This window comes from Astatotilapia calliptera, chromosome 17, assembly GCF_900246225.1.
Source record: "Astatotilapia calliptera chromosome 17, fAstCal1.2, whole genome shotgun sequence".
NCBI lineage: Eukaryota > Metazoa > Chordata > Actinopteri > Cichliformes > Cichlidae > Astatotilapia > Astatotilapia calliptera.
Window position 1 is genome coordinate 19,803,176 of NC_039318.1, and position 25,617 is coordinate 19,828,792.

Here is a 25,617-nt window from a genome sequence, read left to right on the forward strand (position 1 = left end):
GTGGGGGGTGTGGGGTGGTGGTGTTGGTGGTGATGGTGGTGGGTGACAGAAAAACTAACAGAAGAGCTCTGACTCTATCTTTGAGAATGCTGAAGAACTATTCCTGAAGATACTTAAAGAAATTACAGACAGCTGGCTCAGACAATTCAGGATATGTTAAACTTTGGTTAAAGTGCTCATTCCAAATATTTCAAGCTTGTTAGAAATGCTTAAACTCTGTTTCTGCCTTATGTCCTGAATTTCCATGTATGTTTTCAGATGCAGTATGCAGTTTTGTTACACTGCTGCTACACTGTTACACTGTTTATAAATATTTAGCTTGATGTCTTTCCATTTACATCACGCTGTTCATTTAAGAACTTATGGTCCTCCAAGGTTTGGAGGCCTATCTCCCCCTACCACCACTTCCCCTGCCAGTGGCGGACTCCCTCAGGTGTCGGTGCGTTGGTGGTTCTTTGTGTCCGGGGGTGGGCGTCCAGGTACACACCGGCTCACTCCTTGGCGGCCGCTTGTCGGGGCCTGGAGCCTGGGGCTCGCTCGGGCCACTTCGGAGGTGGGGTGCCCCCGGCCTCTCGGCCTGGGGCTCGGTCACTCAGGCACGGCTGGCTGCCGGCGGAGCTCACGGGCGCGTCACTGCAACTCCCCCTGGCTTCTGCTCCGCGGCTGCTGAGTGAGCCCTCATCTGGGACTCTCCTCAGCTCTTTCTGGGACAGTGGCGCGGCTGCCCCTCTGTTGGTCTTCCTTGGTCTCTTGTGTTCTGGGGGCCTCTGGATGTCTGGAGTTTTGATCTCCTCCACACCTGCTTCATGCCCTGGAGGACGGGGCTGTGGCCCCCCCATACCCTCTAGCAGATCATTACATGAAGGAACCTTTTAAAAAAACAAGCGCGTCCATGCTCACAGGTGTACACACGGGTGATCACACCCACAAACTACACCCTTTTTGGCTCCTACCTCAAAGCACACTGTGTTCTGTTGATCTTACGTGCTGCACAATAATGTTTAATATTTAGTATTTACTGTTATATTCCCATATATCATTGTGATGTTGTTTATTCTATTACTCTTGTTCTCTTCTGCTTGTTTTCTTTTTTCTTTCTCAGCAGGTGATCCAGGTGATCGATATATGCATTTTTTTTTTATTTTTTTCCCTGCTCATTCTGTTGGTTTTTGTCTTTTGCCCTTCTCCCCCGTCCCTCTTCTCAGCTGTTTCTCTTTCCCTCTTTCTTTCTCCCCTTCTTTCCCCCAGTCAAGTCTGTCCCGTATTCAGTAAGTGAAAATAAAATAAACAATAAAAGGTGAATCAAATGGACCATTACGGCAAGGCTGGGATGGTCAGTTTGGTAAAGTAAATCCGTTGGGCATCTTTCTTTGCCTTTAGACAACAATTCTGATGGCAAAAGAGCCAAACGGGACAGGCAAAAAATAAATAAATAAAAAATAAAAAAAAGTTTGTGGTCAGTATTTTGAAATGTAGCCCAGTCTGCCTGTATTGTGGTGAAAAAAAGACCTCAACCACAGAGTACAAGGCAGTCAAGAACTCAATTATACAACAACAACAATAAAGGAGCCAGATTTCCATTTGTATTCTGATAATAATCTAACAAAATGAAGTAAATCTTATCAAAACTAAAAAAAAATAATAATAAAATAAAAAAAAGAACTTATGGTCCAATTTACATTAAAAAACAACAAAGCATGTTATGCCATAGAGGTTGGCTACCTAGTGATCAACAAGTCAGGGTCACATCATCAGCCCACACGTGACATCTGCACAAAGCCAAGATGGTGACAGTAAAAAGTTCAACACAAAGCTTTGGAACTTCACAAACTAATAAGTGGCATTTTTGTCATTTTCATTTTTTTTAAACCACGATAGTACCTGATATGTGTTCACTCTTAGAAAAACAAGATATGGTATCTAGCAAACAGACACAAACTTTAAACTATAAGTTATAGCCCTAAAATATACGAGAACTCTACACCCATGACCCTTGACCTTTCCCACATACATACATTCTCACTGGCAGCTTATTCAACTCAACACAAAATAATTCCCACCACTCCAAGTTATCCTAAAGCACTGATGCCTACTGTAACATTCAGGAGACTTATGAAACAAAAGGTTAGGCCTCTGAATGGCCCAATGTCAAGGATTACTTCTTAGACAAATTCTCCAACAACAAAGCCTCCATTGTGGCCCACCAAGCTCTCAAATTAACAGCGGGAGCAACCGCACACTTAACAGGGCTTGACAGGCAGCACCACCACTCTCGCAGGCTTTGAAGCATCTGTAGAAAACAGGAAAAAGAAATGAAATCAGTGTCTCTGAGGAGTTTAAATAGATGATGATAAATAAAAATTAACATGTTCATAATATGTTTATAACTAAACTTTAATCTAAAGCATGGCTAACATCACCTTTGGGAGCTTCTGCTTGCTGCCTGTTGGCTTGTTTCTTGATTTCAATGAGTTTTCTGTGCTGTTCATCATTTCTCTTAAATCGCGCCAAATTTAAAGGAGGGGTTTTTGCTATCTTTAATTGCCTTCTATTTGTTTTCTATTTATCAATCTATTTATTTATTTGGGACTGAGTTTACTGCGAAGGCGGCAATTTGGTGACAATGAAGCACACCTTTTCCGGATGAGATTTTCAAAATAAAATCCCCTTTAGGGAACTTGTTTTATGGGTTAAAAGAATAAGTAGGTTCTTATCGTTTATTTTAAGCTTGTATTTACTTTTAATTAACAGAAAATGATCTCTGTTGAAACACAAATCGTTGCTAAACATTAAGTAATTGCGAGGACAATAATTACAATGCACCAAGGTGCCATTAATGTGCTAATTTGTACACTTTGTATACCTTCTGCACATTAACACATGCACGGAGCAGCTGCTGCAGGAAATGATGCATGCTTTTTTAATCACATACAAAGGCTCTCTGCTCCTTCTCTGCTGCTTTGTCTGAAGAAAGTTCAGTTAGACATGGAAAGGAAACAGTTGATGTTTTAAGTGTTTAGAGCTCAGAATTAGAATTTGAAAAGCCTCAAATGCATGCAGAGATATAGAAAAGACTCATAAGACTCATTCTTGTTTCTTTAGGGAGTTCTTCTTTCTTACTGTTGCCAAGTGCCAAAGCACCTGACTGTTCCCATATGGAAAAGATATATATAAATCTTATAAAGTTTGTATCTGTCTGGTGTGAAACTTGTATGAAAAGCATACAAGAGTGAAAACAGATCCCTTGAAAAATTATTTAAATGAAACGTGTATGTTTTGGATACTTCCTAAAACAATATATGAAAGTAATGAGAAAGTGGCCACTTTCATGAGTAAATCATATAAGCCTTATATGATGGGGTTGCAATGTAAAGCTGCTTCATAACTAAAATTTACAGCGTCTTACATGGAGCTTCAGCTTCCTGCTGTCAAATGTGCCCAGATATTTCCTCAAGCTTTCCAGAAATGTTACCTTATTGATCTTAAAACTTTTCTAATGTCTCCCTTGGTTTTCTTGTTTTCAGTGTTTTAGAATAAAACCCTGCCTTTCCTTTGAGGCAAAAGAAGAAATTTGTTGTCTCCACTTACATGTCACTCTAATGATAATGTTATTTATATGCACATGACTTTGCAGTGCTTAGACACTCTAGACGCTGTAATGCAGCACTGAAAGTAACCGTAGGTCCTAATCCTCTTACCAACCATCGCATGTCATTGCCTGCTCAGGTTGGATGGTCTGCTATGTTGTTTCGTAAACCCAGCAGCCTTTATTTATTATGTATTTTTGGTCTTATCCCATTTTCTTTGGTTTACTTATAGGACTTATTCTTTCTATTGGTCCCTAAAGTCTGTACTGAATGTAGAATAAAGGAGGTTCGAATTTGTCTGAATCAGCTGCAAAATCAAATACATTTCAGAGAGCTGGTGTCTCTCAAGATTTTATGGTCATTTTAAGTGACCAGATATTTCCCCTCATCGTTACTGCCCTTGTTTTACAATGACTTACTTTGATGTAAGTTTCCTTAGCTTTGAAGCTTGCTTTTCACTCTTATTTTTGTGCATTTGACTCATCTCCTATCTATCCTGAACAAGGAAATTCTTGCACATAAGATTTTTAAGGTTAAACCTTCTATAAGTTTTTATTTTGAAAGGAAGCTTGTGCATGCTTTTTGTGTTTGACGCTGCAAACCTGACGGAGCATATACGCCAACAGGCATTGGGGGTTAGTGTTAGGAGGAGGAGGAAAAGCCTTCACCCTGATATTCCTCAGTTTTGTTGCATCTCGCGCCGTTTCCAGTGGAGCTCGTGGCAGTAGATCCTGCTGGATGTGTGCAGCTCGCGTCGGCTCTGGATACGGAAAGCACGCGCTCCTTCCTTTAAAAGCTGGAAGTATACGCGTGTGAGCGGGCGCGCGTGTCTGAGTGCGTGTTGGCTTGCCATATGAATCACACCTGAGCCGGGTGTGCAATTCCTGGGCGTGTAAAGCACATAGAAGGCAGCGTGTCCACTTGTTTGCCGTGGGAATGTTGTTAAACTAAACTTCCCCGCAGCGGTTCGGGCAGACGTGCGCTGCGCTCCGGTCCGGTGGCACTCTTTTCCTCCCTCTTCCCAACATCAGGATGTAATTTGGGCAACTTTTTGAAGGACCGAGGACACGCAGGACGAGTTTTATCAGCTAACATTTGATTTAATTGGGGAATACTGTCGGCAGTCTGTCGCAGAGGGACGCCAGCGGCGGATCCAGAGGTACGTTGAGCGGCGTTTTGGCTGCCTGCTTGTTACTTTTTAACCGCACCTTTTATGAATACTTAACGCAGAAACAAAACTATTGTTCGTCCTCAAGCGCAGTCTCCCAAAGCCCTTCACAGCAGAAAAGCCTTTAAGGAGGATTTTAAAGATCTCCAGAGCACTCGTGATTCCTTATCAACGCGTGAATTCCCCTCGATGCCTTGTTTGGAGAACGCTACACCAAACTCCGCTTACAAAAGTTCAGGTTTAAAAACAAACATCGGTTATTAGCGATTTGAACGGTCACCATTGTGATTAAGTGGTGTTTTATACTTAGCATGGAAGGTAGTTGATATTCGGCATTAAAGCCATATTCCAATCACTGCGTTTTCTTTAGAAAAAACAACAACTTGTGGACATGATTTCATCCGTGTAATCAGCTGCCACTGAGGAACACTAAAACTTTAAGTTGCCAAAGTTTTAAAAGTGTCCAGCTGATATAGAGTCTCGGCTGTAATGATTGGCTGCAGAATGTTAGAGTCTTGCATATTGCTAATGGGTTAGAATACATTTAATTTAAAGGTTCCTAAACGAAGTCTGGCATATGGGAGACAGCGGAATGTGCTGGGACCCATCAATACTCAGAACATCTGGAGCCTCAGCCAGTGGGCTGATCCTGTTGAGTCGGTGACAATAATATATTCCAGACCGACTTCCTCCAGTGTCAACTCCACATATTGGAATTTACAACAGCTGTAGGAACCCATTATCTTTTATTGATTCTGCCCATTAATTCCATACCGATCTCAATGAGAGGGTTTTTTTTAAAAGACTGAGCTGTAACTCAACATCAGTTAGATATCCCTAACATTGTAGTTAATGTAATGTGGTTGAAGCAGATGTTTTTTGAAGGCATTATTGATCATAAGTGCCTAAACCATTACAACAGCAGCCAGATAATGGTTGTACTTAGTCAAATCTTTGGCTCCAAAGGTCATTAAAACACATTGGTCCCCATCTCATGCGAGGAACTATGAATCTTGGAAAGTGTGCTGCTGGCCATCTGCTTCAGAGAACTGCTGTACATGATGGGGAGGTAATTGCCCATGGTGTGAGTTAATGGATTAGAATAGCCTCCACACTGCACCTTGGGCTCTGGAGCCATAAAACTATTATAGCTGCAGCGACGTAGCTCTGTTTAGATTCAGGTTGTTTGATGTTATTAGGGCTAACAGGACACTCCAATCAGCCGAGCGTGCAGTTTCAAGGCTTCTTGAGCAGTTCATTGTCATGTTTGAGCTACTGCAGCCACTGGGGGGGAAGTTTGGATGAGCGGGAGTCGATCAGATGTGTCCAGAAACTTTATAACTCCTACCTTTTTTTCCTTCTTTTTTTTAACATGAAATTTGCAGCCAATTACCGGGTTGTGCTTACTGTGTCAGTATGAGTGATGGAAATGTCTCCTAAAAGTCATTGCTGGTGCTTGTTCAAGCAATGTTCTCAATGAAATCGCATCTCTAATGTGTTCTTAAAGCAATCGATGGTTTAAAAGCACCGTGTTAGTCTGAATAAGCTCTTCAGTAAATCCCCTTTTTTAAATGTTTTCCTAGAAGCCATGCTATTTAATAGGCAGTTTTAACTCATCTGCACACAATGCTACGGACAGCACAACACAAACCCTGTCTTCTGTTTAGTGAAGTGACTCGTCAGCTGAGCTTTACATTGAAAAAGCCTTAGATGCAGACAGTGCAGGTAAAGGGAATTTCACTGGCTGCTCACTGGGTTGATTCAGCAGGACGGCTGACTTTCAGCTCGGTTACGTAGAAATGGAGAACTAAGAGAAAGGAAAATAAAAGGGCAATGCCTCCTTTTTCACTTATTACTATGACATTTAACATTTTGGAAGGTCAGCAGGTTAACTGTGTGTTTTTTGGGTAACTTCTAGAGACATTTTGCATTTGGCAACAGAGCTTTTGGATCCTTGAGGTTACCTTTCTCTTTTCTATTTGCTTAAATAGGCTTTACCCTGGTCTGAAGGCTCGGCCAAATCAGAACTGGCAGTAAGTAATATTCGCTACTTGTACAGTTTAAAAAAACAAGACAAAACCCAGATGAAACAGGAAATGATGTGGGCTGAGCTGATAATTTAAGTTGTTAAATTTGGCACCCTTTGCCTTTTGCTGGTTTTAAAGAACAACACAATTTAAAGGAGTAGTTTAATGTGTTTGGGAAGTGCACTTATGCACCTTTTAGCCACATGCTTAGTTTGTAACTGTGATATTACTGCACGGTTAGCTCAGAGTGGAAATGTGTGGGAGATGGCTACACTCTTGGTAAAAAACAAAGTACACCCTCAGCCCTTGTATAGAAATTAATGAGGTAAATGGCAACCAGTTGCTGCTAATCATGATTAACTTAACATCAATTAGTTTGGCCAACTCTATAAAAGTGGAAGCTTTGGTAACTTCCTGGTCTGGAGCATTCAGGTGTGTCAAGGTCAGATTGTAATGCTGAGAGAAATTGCAAAATACCCAAGAGGTCCGACTCAGACTGCACAGCCCTCAGTTAGCATTTTAAAGGTTGAAGTTCATGACAGTTAGAAAAAGACTGAACAAGTATGGCTTGTTTGGAAAGGATAAGGAACATGGCAGCACACCTTAGGTTTGCAAAATTACATCTGAACCAACTACAAAATTTCTGAAACAAGGTTCTTTGGACAGATGAGACCACAGTGGCAATATTTGGACAATGCACAACACCACCTCCAACTGTCAAGCATGGAGGTGGAGGGGTGATGATTTGGGTTCCCTGTAGTCACAGAGTCAACCATGTATCCCTCAGTATACAAAAGTATAGTGTGTACTAAGTATTCTGGAGTCAAATGAGAGGTCATCTGTCCAGAGCTAAAGCTTGGCCCAAACTGGGTCATGCAACAGGAAAATGATCCCCAAGCACAGCAACAAATCTAAAACGGTCCATCTGATTGAAATGCTGTGGATAATACTTCAGAGCTGTGTGTAACTGAATGCCTGCAAATCTCAATGAATTAAAGCAATTTTGTAAGATGGGATGAGCTACAATTCCCCGCAAAATAAAGCTATCGTGTTATTGTCAAATTAATCATGTGGTGTGTTTAGTTTTTCACAGGACTGTCTCTAGACTGTTTCTAAAATGAAACAAAATGTACCTCGAACGCTCACTAATTCATAAACTGTTCATTTCAAAGTATTTATTACATTGTAAATGTAATAAATAATTACATTACATAGTGAATGATCTGTAACAAAAAAAAGGGGATATTGTCAAAGTCTCTCAGAGACAGCTAGTCTAAAGGTGAGGAATCAAGTATAGCTAATTAACTGCTTTATACCATCCAGATTCATTTAACCTTGTTGTATGGATACAAACAAAAGAGTAAGGTTTCTACGCAATAAAGTACGGTAGCAAGCTAGCTTGCTCGGGCAGTTTCCCAACTCCTCATTCAATTATTGGCTGATTTAACATCTAATGGAAAATGCCAGCGCTGCCTAAACAAGCTACGACATGGAACAAAGGAAAAAGAGGAATTATCATTGATAACGGCTGGTATTTTTCCAGCGTGGCGATATCTATTATGTAAGTTTGATGTCGTTAGCCATTTCCAGGCCCAAACACGTTTTCACTTAAAGACTGAAAGAATTTGGAGTCTTTAATTTTCTGCACCACGTCAGTGCAGAAAATTAAAGACTCCAAATTCTTTCAGTGACAGAAATGATTAATATGAATGTCCTACAAGATATTTAAGTCAATACTCATGAAAAAGGGGATTTCTAAGGTTTAGAGGAGTTGGCTGTAAATATAGCTTGCTGCTAGACATCTCAAAGTAATTTAAGAAAAAATATGAGCACTGCTTTAAGTTTGGATTTAAACTAGGTTGGAAAACTTTGAAGAAGTTGACAAGAGGATGTGTTACCTGGTTACTAAGTACAGGCTATGGCTATGGTTCGGCTAATAAAGATAAAGGATGGGAGTTAAACTGTTCTCCTGAAAAGCCCATGTTGTGGTCCGTGATGTTCAAAGAGACTCTGAAAACCAAAGCTCCACCAAAGCAATATCTGTGATGAACCCATCCACAGCAGTCACGGAAACCATGAACTGTAGTACATGCTCTGAGTTTTTAAAAACCTAAGGACATGCCGCGTATGAATGGTGCTGATAAAAAGCTGGCGATGCTGCGAATGGTGACTGAGTAGTTTTAAGGGGCTTCTTTTCAGTAAAAAGAGAGACAGAGTATTGCAGCGTGTTTTTTAAAAAGACAAGAGGCTCATCCAAAGCAGCAGCAGATGTTTGGGCCCAGAAACAGGATCGGTAGGTCTCCACTTAACAAGCAGATTGGCTATCCACTTTGAGATGTTACCGAGCCTGCATGCAGCGTCCTTCCAGCTCGGCTTCTTCTTTACTTTTTTTTTTTTTTATATCCTGAACCTGCTGTTGCTCTCACCTCTGCTAAGAGCTTGATTTTTTTTTGTCTCTCATGTGTTTGTGTATTAAAAAGAGCAGCTCTGGCCCCACCCTGCACTGTGTAACCAACTGAACAAGTATTGTGTTTTTATGTTGGTAAAGCTCTCATCCATCAGAAGCCCAGTCAGTCTGAGGGCTTAACTATACATTAGTGTCACCTTTGCACTTCCACCGCTTGACTGTAAGAAACCTGTTTAAGTGGAATGCAATTTGGTGGTTGAGTAACAGCACCACATTCAATACTCTGCTTAAACAGGAAGTTATGCTACTGCTTATATACAGTACACAATGATAGTAGGCTGTAATTGGATTTCTGTGCTAGATAGAAGCACAAGCAGATAGTGTTGGTGTGTTTAATTTCTACTTCTGCTTTCAAACCAAAACTGATGGTTATTAGCAAGCTGTGGTTTAAAAAAAAAATTAGAAGAATTTGTTCTAAAAACATAAAAAATAATTATTTAATCCAGAGGAAGAATTTACAACAATACAGTGCTACAATGAAATACACAACTACTCTGTAAAAGTAATTATTATGTAAAATAATGTTTTTTGAAGCACTAAATTGTTAAGTCCCCAATTTCTTACGGTTTATGTGTGTGGTATTAAAAAGGAAAAAAAAAGATGGTTTTGCAGGTGGTGTTGCAGCCTCATAATGCTATTAGCTCAGGGACTTTGCATGAATCCCAGGCTGTGTAGCATTTTGCACAAGCCTGTATAATTTAATTAGCAGTAGTGCATCGTACTCCATAGGCTGTGACTGTGCCACTGTCTGCTAAGCTGTGATGCTACTCTGCTGCATGTGCTGCACACAGTCCTGGGAGTATAGGGAATAATCATTGTTTGTGATGAATATTGGTCTGCCAGTTTGTTAATTAAGCTCTATGAAATGCCTCCAAATTGAACGCAAGTACTGTATATGAGCAATTCTAAGTAATTATTGAAACTGTGCATTGATTTATGTATCACCCATTAGTGTTCAACAGTGTGTAGCTTGGCCTCTTGTCTACTTTTAGTGGCCACCAGAAAGGTCAATTTAAGCTAGCAGTACATGATGTAATTAATCTTCAAGAACATATTCTTGTTGTAAATATGTATCAGAAAAGATAATTGGTAAGTAAAGCTTTAAAATTAATAGTAAATCCTGTGCACCTCTGTAGACTCACCACTGCAGGTATCACTGCTTGAAAGAGAGAGGTTGTTGTGGGCCTGCAGCAAGGTTTACAAGAAATCTGCCAAATGTGAACAACCAGCAGTTTAATCTGCATGCAAGCAGCTTTCATTCTTCTTAATGAGGTTGGTGGATGCGGCAGCTTAAAAGAAAGTTTTTTTCATTTTTTTAAATCTTCAAAAAAGGTGATTTATTGGTATTTTATTGTGAAAACACTGACTGAAGAAACAATGACTAATTAATAATTTCACACAGTTTGCTTCAGAGCTGAATTGATTGATGGAGACAAGCTGGTTAATCAATCCTTATATTGAACCCGGGATGTTTGTATAGATTTTTATTTATTTATTAATAAATGAATCAATAAATCTCCTTATTATTATAACTATACTGTCCAAGTACATGCTGATGTGATAATTTAAATGTAACTAATATGCAGTGAAAAGTTTCACTCTCTGTTTTTGGTGTTTAAGTATGTTAAAGTTTAGCTTTGCAAAGAGCGACTGTTGGTTGAAATTACTTTTTAAATTCAGGCGAACATCCTGTTTCAGGTTTGCTTTGGGTTCTTACAGCCGTATGTGGAACAGACTGTTTCTGTAGTTGCAGAAAATGGCAGAGGCTGGTTTTAATCTGTATTTATAAGCTGTGAAATTGAACAAAATGTTGGAGATCAAACTGTCTCTAACAGATGGATGCAATGCTTCCTGTGCTGATTGTCTGCTGGGTGCTGCGCAGACATTCTGCAGCATGTGTTGAGTGATTCTGCAACTAGAAACTTCACTTTTTAAAAATCTGAGCAGCTTCATAGGAGAGCTCCTTGTAGTATTTGTTGGCTTCTTTTTCAACATCTTTTTCATATTTGCGTAAAACCTTCTGAAAGCTTTCTAGACATCTTCATCTTCATTTTTATTTATTTTTTTATTTTTTAATGCATTTTCTAGCCTGTCAGCCTGTCCGTGGTTTTCAGTGCTGAGCAGCAGTAGCTGCTGTTGAAACGCAAAAAAAATGTCTCCGCTCTCTTAAATTCGAAGCATGGACTGAGACATACTTTCTCTGTGCTGCAGTCATTTATCACAGGGAGAGAGTGGCAAAGGTCAGAGGTCAGACAGCAACTTTTTGTGTGTGTGTGTGTGTGTGTGTGTGTGTGTGTGTAAACCCTTGGCAGAAGATATTGTTTTGCACTTCTTGATCAGTTGTTGTTGTTTAGCAGTTAATGGCTCCTAGATAAAGAAACATAGTTTATATAACCGCTTTCAGACGGCGAGATGAGTGCTGGGCACGGAGATGCTTTCAAAATATATTTGGAGAAATAAGACAGGGCAGTATGGGCGCAAAGGCTGTACCAATATTTCACGCTGTTTTTATTCCATCATGTTGACATCTGCCTGTTACGATGTCATTGTGATGTCATAGGGTGTCATATTACAACAATAAATGTTTTTTTGCAAAGCTCTCCTCACGCCCTTTCGCATGATATGTTACTTGATATCGTTTCTTTAAAAAATCATTTTTAACCTTTTTTAACTTTGACCTTGGGTGCTAACAATGGAGGTCAAGGTCAAATTTGTAGCCAACCCAGGTGCTCATGTGCCCCAGAGCCTAGCAGATTGTTGCTGAGTTTGAATATTTGCCATAAAGATTTGTGGGGAATGTAAAGGTTTTACAATAACAGCATTACAAATGGGAATAAAGACAAAAAAGATGAAAAATCTGATAAAAAATATAACCCAAAACATGGACAAACTAACACACCTCCCCCTCCCACTTGCGCTAACAGCAGGTCAAGTTGACATTCAGCTCTCCTCTGATTGGCTAGTCGAGGCTAAGCAAGTGTATGTGTGTGTGCATAACTTCACAGGAAGTAAACCTGTTGGATGACTCACGGTAATAGGTAATAGTTTCAGCTAGACTTTTCTTTGTTCACTTGTCTAGTTGCTTTTGGCCTTTGATCACCTCACAACATCGTCCTTCCTGGTATGTCATGGGTTGAACTTGACTCTTGCCATTCCATGAAATATTTTAAAAAGTTCCTTATTTTAAAACAGTGAAATGAAATGTAGCTGCAGATCTGTAACCAGTCCTGTTTCTGTGCAGTAATGTAGCCTTATGTCTCCAAGGTTTCTGCAATGTTACTAAACACTTAGAAACGCTTGTGAGGTTTCAGACAGTGGAAGGTAATGCATTCAAACCGCATGCTTTATTAGAGCAGAGATGAACAGGAAGTGTTAGGGATTTAAAAATAATAACATAAAAAAAGGAGGAGGAATGAGGGTCCAGGCCGTCAGCCAGTGGGTTGCTCAGCGTTTAATTAGTTGCAGTTCTAGCAAGGATGTTTATTCCAATAATATTAACATGACAAAGGGTTTAGACTTGGAAAAAGGTGGAATTAATTTACTTGAGCTGAATAATTTTCAGTAGGCATAAAAATATACTAATAATATTCAGTTAGTCACTTTGTCTTCTGGAAAATGCTTTTTTTTTTCTCCATGTATTTCTTCTGTCATTTAATAGTTATTATGAATCAAATGATTAGATAATCAATGAGCCAAATGCCACACATTGTATTGCCTCTAATGGCTACTTGGGGTGGGCTCCAAAAGTGAGTCTGTCCCCATAGCCTGCCATCTTTAAATGTCCAGCAGAAATAAACACGTTTGCAACCTGCTACAAAAAAGTTTCAATCTCTTTAGCTAATTTAAGAAGTGAGCGAGAGATGCACAGGCAATAAATCTTTTACAGCTCACACATTTAAACTCTAACGTTTGGAGTTGTGAATGTTGACTATACATTATTGCCTGTATGCTGGGAGTTGAGCTGGGCCTGTCCTGTGTTTGTGGGGTTCGGTGCCTTTTGAAGCATTTTTGATACATGCGGCGTATCAGATAAATGCATCTTGTTAATGAGGCTTGCTTGTGTCAGCTGATGAATAGAACTCCATCCAAATATGGCCTGTTTGCACAAAACCAAGATAATGATGTTCATGTTGCTAAATTTGACGCTTGGGAACAGGAGGTCTCAAACTGGCGGGTGATGTCACAGTGACCATCTTTTGTTTTCAGTCTGTGCTTACTGGTGTAAAGTCTGTCTAGACTCAGTTTTTCCCGTGTTTCTGAGCCTCCACTCAGAGACTACACTTTATTTATAACGTATAGCTGTTTTCATGTGGAGCCTCTTAAAGCGATCATCCATGAGATTCCTCATCTTATTTCCAACCGCCTGCACCACCCGCACCACCAGAACTATGCCGACACCTTTGATATATGCTCATTGCTGCTCCGTTTGTCTCACACTTCCTTTACATTATAATGAGCGCGCTCAGTCATGCAGCCTGTTGGTAATAAACAACAGCAAACTGTAGCAGGCTTAAAGATAAAGAGCTGCGTGCTCTCTGTTCGTCTTTCCCTCTTTTCATCTCTGAATATTTTTTAGTCTTGTCAGTGTATTTAAGAAATCCTGCTTCCAGAAACATCAAAAAGTTGACTTTTTTTTTTTTGCTCTGAGGAGGGTTTTCTATGAGGGATTCAGCCGTCTGTCGCTAGGTGTTCACAATAGAAAAAAGGTAGAGCCTCTCATCATAATTCAGCAGTTGTGAAACAGACATTTATTTTATTTATTTATGTGAATGTGAATTTATACTGTGCTTGGAGCATGTGCATCTCTGATAAAATAATGAGTCCATAAATGATAACTTCCCGGTCTTCAGTTCCTTTCATGTCCTCTTATGGTTTTAGAAGCACTTTTAAGCAGAATCATTTTTGATTTCTGTAAACGCCTCTACCAGGCAGGTGTGGGGGAAAGCAGGCCTAAATTGATTCGGTCGCAGAAAACGATGCTAAATGATCAACTTTCTAACTGCGGAGCGGTTGTTCTGAGTGCATTTTAAGCCCTGAAATGCTCTCATGGAGGCTAAAACAAGCCTGCCTCTTGGATTGTGTGTCTGGAGCCACTGATTGAGGCTGGCGTGTACGCGGACGAGCTTTTCTGTGTTTTGTTTGTCCAGCTGTTAATGTGCCGTTCTCATTATGCTGCTGTTGTCAGGGAGCCTCCGAGTGGAGAGCGGTGATTTAAGAAGCCAGCCTGACTGATTACCGACCTGTGCTCTAGTCCTCTTGTTCTCTGTGGCCGTGCATGTGTAAATGTTTAAAGCGTTTACACGTGCACGACTTGTACAGGTCAGCTTGTGCTGCAGTTTAAAGCCATTATCAGTATAAGACTCAAATAAATAAAGCAGCGATAACCGCCACTAGCTGCCGTCCTTTGATTCCAGTGCGTGCAATGGCTGTTCAGCAAGGGTCATTGTTATTGGTTCGATGCTAGTGCAGTCTGAGTTCAGTTTGCAGCTCGCTGAACTGTGCTCAAACATGCACTGTCAAAACGATCAGTATTAGTATCTGCAGTACTGTCCCTGTATTTACTTTGTACTGGATCGATCGCAGTATTGCACAGCACTAGTATTTAACCTGCTTAATCTTGATGCTTTTTGCGAGCCAGTTTGCTTATTGGCATTTGGTTTTCCTTAACTTGCTCTTCCATATCTTCTTTTAAAGTTTTGGTTTTCCATCGTTGAAAATTCAACATTTTATTGATGGCATTATGGGTTAGAAGCTGGAGACCACTGATGAGCTGGTCAGCTGTTTGATTTGAAATTATTCTTCCACGTCTTTGGCGTCAAAAAATAATACTGGTCTACATTTCTGCAGCTAATCAGACTCAACGGGTATGATTGCCTTTAGGTCATTTGCATTAACTATCTTATGTACACTATCATATTGTGCTGGTACTAATGGGTTAGTGAGTGCTGACTTCAGAACCACAGTAAGTGCTGACATCGAGTTTCTCAAGGTTCAGTTCACATTGAATGGCGTCTGCCTTTTAGAAGTGAAACATGACAGCCTCTCAAAAGAATACAAGAGAACTGAGCGTGTGTTAATTGAATGTCTTGAACTGTACATGAACCCTTGCTGCCCCCCGTGCCAGCTCGTGCTACGAACGGGTGTGAACTGCAAAGTGGAACTGCAGCAAACAATTACTGTGTCGCTCAATCATTTTGACAGTTCCTCCAGTGATAAATTCATTTGTGAGCTCAAGAGGAAACGTGTCAAACTAAGTTTCATCTGAAGCATTGTTGATCCTCAGCGGAAGACAAAAGTCTGTTTCTATGCTCGTCCTGCCAGGTGAGGAAAATAGATTTTATTGATGCTTGGCTTGACAAGTTTAAATTAGTGTTGCATATGAGGTTTGGAGTCATCTTTATCTTTTTGTTTTTGCTGGTTTAGATGTCTGACAATTTTATGGTCATTAAAATTTGAACTCTACAAATGGCCCTGTAATAATCTGTGTTGAGTGGGTGAAGAGCTGTATACAGAAACAATGACAGTCTCTGTTGCATTGAGTTGACTTGAGCACCAAATCCCAACAACAGTCGCTTCAAGGTGTTTTATAAAGTAAAAAAGAGATCCTACAATAACAGAGACAAACTCCAACAATTTGTTGATCCCCTGTGAATAAGCACTTGGCAACGGCGAGACAGAAAAACTCCCTTTTAACAGGAAGAAAGGGAGGTGAGGGAAGGAAGACGGGACAAAGACACATTGTGGAAGACAGGCAAAGAATAATAATAATAATAATAATAATAATTTATGATTAGATGCAGAGTGGTGTACAAACACAGGGTAGAAGAAACACTCAGTGCACCAAGGGAATGCCCCAGCAGCCTAGACGTATTGCTGTGTAACCGAAGGAGGATTCAGCGTCACCTGATCCAGCCATAACTAAAGGCTTTATGAAAAAGTAAAGTTTTAAGTCTAAACTTAAAAGTAGAGAGGGTGACCTTATAATAATGAAGGAACTCTTATGAGTAGTGAGTATATCTTTGTAGAAAGCTAGAAACGTGTGTTTTATTTCTATGTTCTGGTTATGATAGCATACATTCTCCTCGTTTTGTTCACTTAGAAGCCGAAAGATTATCGATTGCTTTTATTAGCTGAGTTTCTGCTCACCTATTCACAGGAAGTCTTATCAAAGCTTTCTTTTGCCCAGTGTTATCTGAACTATCCACTGTCTGACCATGTTACTGCTCTATAGCTATGCTTTAGTTGGACTGACAGTCGCTGGTAAAAGTATTTCAAAAGTCTGTGTTTGTGGACACTTAGTGATGATGAGACTTGATTTGTCTGAGTGTTTCTCAAGGAAATTTCAATACTGCAAAGCACGTACACATTCCAGGCAATTTCTCGTGGAGAAGAAACCCAAATGGCACAAGGGGAGCTTTGTGTGCGACACACACATTTGGCAAATTGTTCCCGTTGTTTCTCCATTCTGTCCTCCACATCACAAAAACCCAGGAAGGGGGAGCCCCGAGAGAGAGAGCGAGGGAGGGAGATGTAGGGGGAAAATGGATCCCATCAAGTCAGATCGCATTGTCTCGTTGATTGAACAATTTGTAAGTCTGTTTTGTCAGCATCACGCTTTTGCAGAACTCCCAGGAGTGCCGTGCACGAAGGCCGCTGCACCATCGGGCGCCATTTATTTCACCCCAGCTGCCCTTTAACTTCATCATCATGACTGCTTACACGTACACACATACTCTGTATCTCTGTCTCACACACGGCAGTTTATGATGATAGATATTTGCCTGCGGAATGAAGAGTGGGAAGCGTAGAGGGCCATTTAACGACCTGGGTATTGCCGGCTGTCTATGTCTCTCTCTGTTAATTCAGGGTCACGTCAGTCAGCGTGCTCGGAGATGTGAGGCGTCACACTCAGAGCAGAGTAATGATTAAATGAATAAAGGGTTGCTGCCTGCTTGGTAAAGAATAGAAAACATGAAAAGACAAAAAGGACTGAGGGAGGAGAGCTACAATGCCCCTCAGTCTAATGATTCCAGCCAGCATTTCTTTATCTCCATTTAATTTCATACAATGCCTTTAATTACTTGCTATTCTAGTTGCTAACGTCTATTGTACGGGCCTATTACAGGAGGAGCAGGAGGTTCATTATACTAGAAAGATTGATGCACTTCTAAATCTTTCTTTTTGGTGTTGAGTAGTTTTGCTTTTTTTCCTTCTTTCATGAGAAGTTGAACGAGATTTTTGATCTTCTGCGTTCAGTCTTGTGTCTTGTGGCAGTCTTGTGGCTCTTCTGTTTGGCAAAAGGTTTAAATTTTTAAACAGTGGAACATTAAAATTCACTTCTCCCACCAAAACACACCTGTGTTTGTAACTCTTAGTAATTATAGTTTTGCTTGTAAAACAAGCCTCTATCCTCAGGCTAATATTCATGGAGGACACATGTGCTCGGCAACCACTTTATTGGGAGCACCTGCGCAGTCTAATGCAGTCCATTACAGCAGCTCCACCATAAAATCTGCTTTCATAAAGCTTATTCTTGGGCCGCTTGACTGAGGCAGAAATCACATTTATTTTGGTCTTGGTAAAAAATTTGAATCTTGTTTATTTAACACAATTATTTTTATTATTTTGGAGGGAGACGGGGTCATCCAGTAGTTGGCTGGGCCCTGATTGCCAGGCAGCCTGTAAGGTACTTGGGTGATACTGAAAATGGTGACTTTTTTCCTTTTCTGGGTTTTTTTTTTTTTTTTTGGCTTTGCATAGTGACTTACAGAGAGACAGCTGTTGAACTGTGCACGCTGCACAGTGATCACTTAGATTAGGCAAACTGGACTTTGGAGTCAAATGTACCAGTAAATCTTTAGAGCTTGCACAGCATCTGACGTCCGATTGCTTCATTTGCTGTAGTTCTTGAATTTTTCCTCCATGGAGCTAAAAGCTTCCTTCTGACCGTTGTGTGTCTGCATTTACACATCTGTTATAAATCTATAACTATTATTCAGTTTAGTCTGTTCCTATAGGGTTGCTTTGTCATTTAGTTTATATTGGGTTTCTGGGCCTTTACCTGACATTATGAATCGCCTGGAGGAGGTTCAGCTGCTGCCAAGACTGCCTTTGCTGCCTTCAGATGTTGTGATGATCGCCGACCACTTTATTTACACCTATTGAGAAGGTCTTCTTTACAGTAGGCTAAAAAGTTGTCGCTTCATCCTGTTTCTCCTCTGTGAGCGCCGCCTCCTCGCAGCTCAGCACCAGGCTGAACGCATCCTGTGTAAACACCGACGGAGCCGTAATGTTGCTGGTGTGTTGCTCCTGCTTTTGCTTCTGCATTGAGACTGTGACGGTCATCCAACGCTGTTTCCATTCACGGCCTCTGCTTGATCCGATTATGAAGCAGCAGCGCTGTCTCCTCCTCTTCTTGCCCTTTCCTTGTCTCTCACTCGCTGCTCACCTCTGCCCCATTTCCTCCTCATTCACAAATCATTTGGAGACATTAACACCATTAAAACTCAAATTAAGGCGCTTTAATGGAAACCAGCATGGGCATGTTCCGTTTTAATGCAGCACCCATGTTGAGCAACTGATTTTGATGTCTGAACTACGTGGAGTTACTGGGTTTATTGTACAAATCCACTGAGAAGGTCTTATAAGGCCTGAAACGTGCTAAAAACTAATCTCCAAGGTTATCCGTATCAAAACAAGACCGGTGTCTATTTAGAAAAAATCTTTAGACCATGCTTCCCATTTAAAAGAGAATCAGATCTCTAAGCCACAGCAAAGTCCCTGCATCTAATGCAATCAGCTACCAAATTTAACAAAAACCTACATGCCGCGGGCATCAGCCAGAGGACGGGAATACTTTGTATAAAATCATTATGAGCTGGGAATTACCGCTGCTTACGTTGATGTTGCATCACTGCAGTGCGTCTGCTTTGTTTTGTCTCCAAAAGAAATGTAGATAAAAGGAGCATCCGGCATACAGGAAATATGATAGGAGTTAATTTATCGATGACTGAGCCACATGTTCATCCTCAGTTGAGATTCAGATAACCAGAACCTGATGAAATGGTAAGCAAAGATAATTTGGTGCCAAAACAAGTCTTTGATGAATTAATTGGATTCTGCTCTGCTTTTTCTTATTTTCTGTCATATGTTGTTATAATAATGGGCACTTAAATTAAACTTGACCAACATCCAAAGCAACGGACCGTGTACGAGAGATGAAGCGAGGGTTGGTGTGACAGAGGAGGACGCCAGGGGAGGGTGAGATGAAGGCAGATGATCCGCTGTGCCGACCCCTGAAGGGAGCAGCAGAAGAAAAAAGACATTAAAGTTGACCAATGTTCCAAACAGCAAAGTAAGAATAATGTCTGTGAGCCAAAGCCCCATTTTCTAGATTTTAGATTTAGATGAAAAATAATGAAGATGTTTAAATATTTTCTTTTATTTTTTAGAAAAATAATAAATGAGAGTTAGTTGCAAGAATGTCTGGCAGTAGTTTATGTCAGTAGTTTATGGTTGTTACTGCTGTCAGGTCAGGTCACATGGGACAGCATTTAGAGGCTGATTACGTGCGCGTGTATTTGTGTTGCCTTTGGGTTACAGTGCCTTTGTGTAACATGCTTCCAGGTTGAAGCTTGAAGGCTGAAGGTTGTGTTTGTTGTACAAAGAGTAGCAGGTATGTGTGTGTTGTCCTTGACTGCTTTCTGTTTGTTCAGATGGGTTAAGATGATAAAAGCAGAGCTGTGAAACTTTTTACAGTCCTCTTTACTCTCTCTTTATACCGGGTTACATCAGGTTCGTTACAGGTACGCTGAGTTATTACCAAGTTAGGTCTGAGTTATTCTTTACCAGCGATTTATGTGGGCATCCCTCAACTTGTTTCAGAGAAGCTGTGTCTCTGGCTGTAACTGTACTCCTGCAGTACAAACTAGATGTATGAGGTTACCATAAAGTGAGCATTACGTGGCTGTTGCATTGCACTCTGGAAAATGTAGGATCCAGTTTTTTAGTTCAGTCCACGCCACTGATGTTTTTGTGCGTTCTCTAAAAGTAAAAATGCTGTAATTTATCTATACATGAAGTTTCTTTTCTATGAGGATTTTTTAAATTTCGATTTTTGCTTGCTGATAGAATAAGTTACTACTTTTAAACATTTTCTGTGATGCAAAACAAAATGTTTAAATTCCTTTTCTTGTCTCAACACTCTGAACTCTGGTCTCTGTATGATGTCACTGAGCGCGGATGTCCTTAAATGCAGTCAGCATGTTTTATGCTTATGTCAGCCAATCAGAAGGACGTTTAAGGGTGGAATTCAAATGGGCTAGACCAAATGCAAGATGATATGGAGTAAAGCATAAACTGACCTCAAGATTCTTCTTCCATTACTCACACGCCACCTCTCCACCAAGCTTAATAAAAATGCGTAGGTACTTTTTTTTTTCTTTTTTTTTTGGACCAAAGGACAAATGATGCCAGCGATTCAACCTACATCTTGTAGAAAGTAAAAAAAAAAATCCTCCTTATATGCATAAAAGGGATTAATCTATTCAACTGAGTTGTTAAAAGCAATTGCCATTTATCAAAATCCCAAGTAAATAGAGTTTGCATAAATCGGTCAAGACTGCCTCTCTGTGTGGCTTTGTTCTGTCTGTGCACAGAAACGTGTGTATAGGCAGGTATTTAAACAAATACTCTCAAAGGTGAAGCTTTTGTATTTTTCTTCATCTGCTGTGAAACTGAAGATGCTGCGCTGGGACCATTTCATAATCCAAACAACAAATTCATCCACGAAAAAGAATAAAATCAGTTAAAAATGGTTGATGAATAAAGCTCTTTATAGGAGCTTTTCCTCATAAGATGTGTTTTAATCACTAATCCTGTTGGTATATGTTGCACTTTTAGTTTTCATCACTCCACGGGGGATTTGTTTTTTAGTTGAGGGTGATGGTGTAAGATATGTGCTCTCTGGCTGTGGGACTTTACCATGTTTTACTTTAGTCTATCTCACTATCTAACTGAAACCTTGTATCGGTGTTTAAATCTGTGACTCGTAACGAGAAACCCACAAACATCTGATGCCTGAGAATACAGCGCAGTCCTATTTTGTGTCAAATGTGCAAACATGTCTGAGAACTGTTCTTATAAATGCAAGTGAAGCAATTCAGGTCAACAGACTTCTGGTGCTCTGAGTATTTTAGAGGTGAGAGGGTCTTCCTGTGTGGGCTGTAATTAAAACCACGCGTCCTCTTCTGAAAGTTGCTCCCACACAGGGAGTGTCGAGTTGAGTGTCAAGCAGTATGGAAGATGGCCCTGAAAGTAAGTGAGTGAGTGTGTGCGTGTGATAGGTAAGCGGTTGTAAAATTTGATAAGTTGACGTTACCTAAAGGTATCTTTGAGGATGAGTTACATTAACTTTCATACCAAAGTGTAAAAGAGCTCTACCTAGTCTGAAGTTTTCAGTGTGTTTAGCTTGAATGGTCAGTATGTGCCTGCAGCTGTTAGCAAGAGCAACACTGGCAAAGCTCAGATACTGAAATGTGGCGCTGACTGATTTTAGTGTGAATCGCTGCTTTTAAGTGCAGATGTAGTTTGGTTGGTACTCTAAAAATCCCAAAATTGATACCCAGCCGTACCTCATTGGTTGGTGAGGGGTTTGCTGGAGGTTGCTGGCTGTTAGGTCACACAAAGAACGTGCTGCACTAAAAACGTCCCTGTGATTGCCGGTTGCTCCGGCAGATTCCTGCATTCGGCTGTAGTTTGCATGGAGACAAGTCTATGCAAATACTGCAAACTGGTTTTGAATGTTTTTTTGTTGGTAATGACTGTCGTGTGGCAGGGAAAGTCTGACAACCACCGGCTTGAAGGGGATGGGTCGAGGAGCCAAAACAGTGTTTCACACAGTGTGAAGTGAGAAGCTGCAAAAATTCCCGGTGAGAGATAAAAAAGGATTATTTCAAAGTGGGGAAACTAACTGCACTGTTACACTCTGAAATCAAGTCAAATGGATCCACTTTAAGTCACTGTAGAATAAAGTGCTGTGGGATTGTTGGAGAAAAGCGCTCCAAGTGGTCGATAAGAGCAGAAAAGGGGTTGTATAAAAGACGGAGCGTTTACTGTTTACAAAATAATGGACATTTGCCTATTTTGCTAAACACAGTGGACACATTTCCCTAAACTGTATTCTACTTACTACTTGGCGCTCTTCTACAGACCTCAATTTGCATTTATGTACTATTACTGCATGTAGTCAGCTCTGTTATCTCCTGTGTGGATGAATGATTCACCCTCACTTTACCTTTACCTAGTGCCCATAGATGGACAGATGTCAGCTGTCTTTAATCGCCTTCACAACGTCCTCATAGTTTGTTAGCACTTTATTATGTGTAATAATGGCTGCACACGAAGAGTAGACTAATAAGTTGTATTAACAACTTAACAATTGTAGCTTTTATTCCACAAACTCTTGGAAACAGTCAAAGTGAGGACGGAGCTGCATTTTCAGCTGAATGTGTGGCAGCGTCCATGTTGATCTATCAGTGCGATCGCACCCCAAACCCCCTGTCTGCAGGCTCCTTTGGCATCTCATTGATACTGCTGGCTGTTAGCTGAGGTGTGTGTGTGCGTGTGCGTGTGTGTGACAATCAGACATAAAACACGGTGTGAAAGACACAAGCACTTACTCCTGCTTCAGGCCTGCATGGTGCCATGAGACTGTGGGTTAGGTGGGAGGCGGCCCGCTCTCATGCGGTCTGAAGTGTTATGTTTTTTCACCTCTTCTAACACATGTGAAAAGCCAGGTGGTGGAGGTTGCACACACAGTTGTCTCCTGAATGCAGTGTGGCTGGAGCTGAAGGATGTGTGGATGTGTGTTCTCATGGCTGCAGTTTGACCTCTAGTCTCCACCAAAGGAAACCTCAAACCGCTGTCCTTTCCTCCACTATTTTGTCTTTTTCAACATCTGAGTGTCTAACTCCAGCACTGTCCCACACGCCTGGATTGCTTTGCTTTGACTTCATTTCTCTGTGTAAATCTTATCTTCGTGTTTAGCTTCCAGCCTTCTGTGTGTGTTTTTTGCATGAATTAGTATGAAAAGCTGCGAGTCTCCTGCTTAGTAAGTGGAAGCACTATTTGTTGTCCTTATCATGCAATCACCATGCCACTGTTCATGCAGTGATGGTAATCATGATGAACACACACACTGCTGATTACAGATGAAGCATGCACATTTTAAATTGAATCAGCAAGTTCTTTATTGTTTTTTTTTTTTTTTTTTCATTTTACTTTCACTGTTCATTTTTCTTCTGTCCTTTGGATTTGGCAGACCTTTCCTTGACTTTGTTAGGACTTTGTCAGGTAAAATTATGCCCGGTAGTGTGGAAAATAAAAATTATAGGCTTTTTTGTTTTTATTGCTGTTAACTTGTGGGTTGTTTTCTCGTGTTTCCATCCTTCTCAGGTCCATGGGGTCACATAAACTACATGGAGTGAAAACCAAGTTAGTAAACTGACTGTAAGATTGGTGACCAAAAACCGCAGTTCCTCTAGTGCCCACTTGAGGCTGACTCTAAAAGCAAGTCAGTCCCCATACACTCCCATGTTAAAGGGCTTTAGTTTTCAGCAGAAATAAACAACATTGCACACAACATTTATGGTTAGCAGAAGACGAGTCCCTGCTGACTTAGGTGCCCCCTCTGTCTTTTTCTGAAGTGTTACATGGGGAACGTATTAAGATTGTGAATTATAACCGGCATGTTAGCATAGCAATACTGACATTCGCAGATTCACTAGCGTGGCTTTTGGCTGCTTTTTCCTTGAGCTGCGTTTCTCCTGCATTTCTTTATAACTTGATTTTTTTTTCTTTAAATCTAGCCCTGAAGTACAGCCTGATTCTTCAAGTCTAACCAGGTTAAATCGATGTTAACAGGGTAACAGGACAGGCACTTTCTGAGCCAAATAAAGGTCAACAGCTCCTTCCCCCTAGAAGACTACAGTAATGTTTGTCGAATGATTCCCATTTAGCTGCAGGAGGGCAGGAAGTGGGGAGAAAACATACACACTAATCAGAGGCTGTCAGTACTTTGCAGTGGCTCTGACGCAGCGTTACCCTTGAATAAAGGTTTAACGCAGTTTAGCGGAGTTGCTGCAGCTGTAAGATGTGGCTTTGTGATTGTGTGTGTCTGTGTGGTCCTACGTTTAACCTGCTGGGTGAGCATCTGTTCAGCTCTCTTGAGTTTTCCTGGCTTTCTGGCCTCTTCTTAACCTTTCTCCTTTTCACTGTGGATCACCCACTTTGTTCAGACCAAACACTTCCAACACCCACCTTCCACATTTTGTTTGCCTGTCCTTTTCTCTGCCAGGTAGTCTGCTGCCGAGTTCATGACCTGTGTTGTGAATACAAAACGATTATGCAGCTGCGAGACTTCTCTCTGGTTTAAGCGAAAGGAGCCTGTTTACATCTGTCGCAGTGGTGGATACCTGAAAATCTGATTAGCCATGCTCCCCACTACCAGCTTCTGATCAAAGGCACCGGATTCATTTCCGAAACGGAGGCCAAAAGGCCTGAAAACCGGGACTGCTGTATAATTTTAAGACATGCTCTCTGCTGCCGAGGCTCCCATTTCCAATATCCCGGTGCCTGTGTGTGTTGGTTATTTAAGGAGAGCTCTTCCCAGTGTGGACAGAGCTCTGTGACATTATGTGGGCTTTTTTTTTTTTTTTTTTTTTATAAGAATGAATCAAGTTCAGGATGATTATGAATTATCCAGTTTCTCCTGTATTTTCTTATGAAAACACAATTACTGCTAACTAGGTAATCCTACAATTTCCTTTGATGTCATATTTTTCTCACATCCTATCACTGGATGCCAAGTTAACTCCATTAGTAGTTCGTTGGTGGTTCATTCAGCTCTCCAACATTATTGGATAAAAAACAACAACTCATGGCTTAGTAAGACTACCCTCTCACCTTCATCCCCATCATCCTCTGACGACCACCAGGGCCGAGAAATGAAGCCACTTCAAGACTCAGCCTGAATCCGCTTCAGGCTGGCTCCAAAAGTGAGTCAGTCCCGTAGGCTCCATTGTTTAAAAGTCTAACTACAGGTGGGATAAATGTGTTTACAGCCTGTTATAAAAATGCTTTGGCCCTCTGTCTCTTGGTGCCTTTTGAAGCATTTTAATGGGGTTACTGACAGATAATGGGACCTGTTGTATTTCCAAATGTGGTAACTTCTGGCTACAAAACAATTTGGTGACTTCACTGTAGCTACATCCATCTTTTATATATATAGTCTGCGTTATGTTGGTGCCTGCTGGGGGAGTTTGAGGTTGCATTGCTATGAAAAAGGCAAAAGAAAACTGTTGTTATGTT

At 40.8% G+C, this 25,617-nt stretch overlaps 1 protein-coding gene across 1 annotated transcript in view; it reads left to right on the forward strand.

The window, feature by feature from the left end:
• Positions 1-4,263: 4,263 nt before the first annotated feature.
• Positions 4,264-25,617, forward strand: part of plxnb2a.1 (plexin b2a, tandem duplicate 1) — a 230,874-nt gene continuing 209,520 nt past the window's right edge. The window contains exon 1 of the mRNA XM_026148328.1: positions 4,264-4,746. The gene's annotated coding sequence lies outside the window, so the exon portion shown is untranslated. The remainder of the gene's footprint in view (positions 4,747-25,617) is intronic.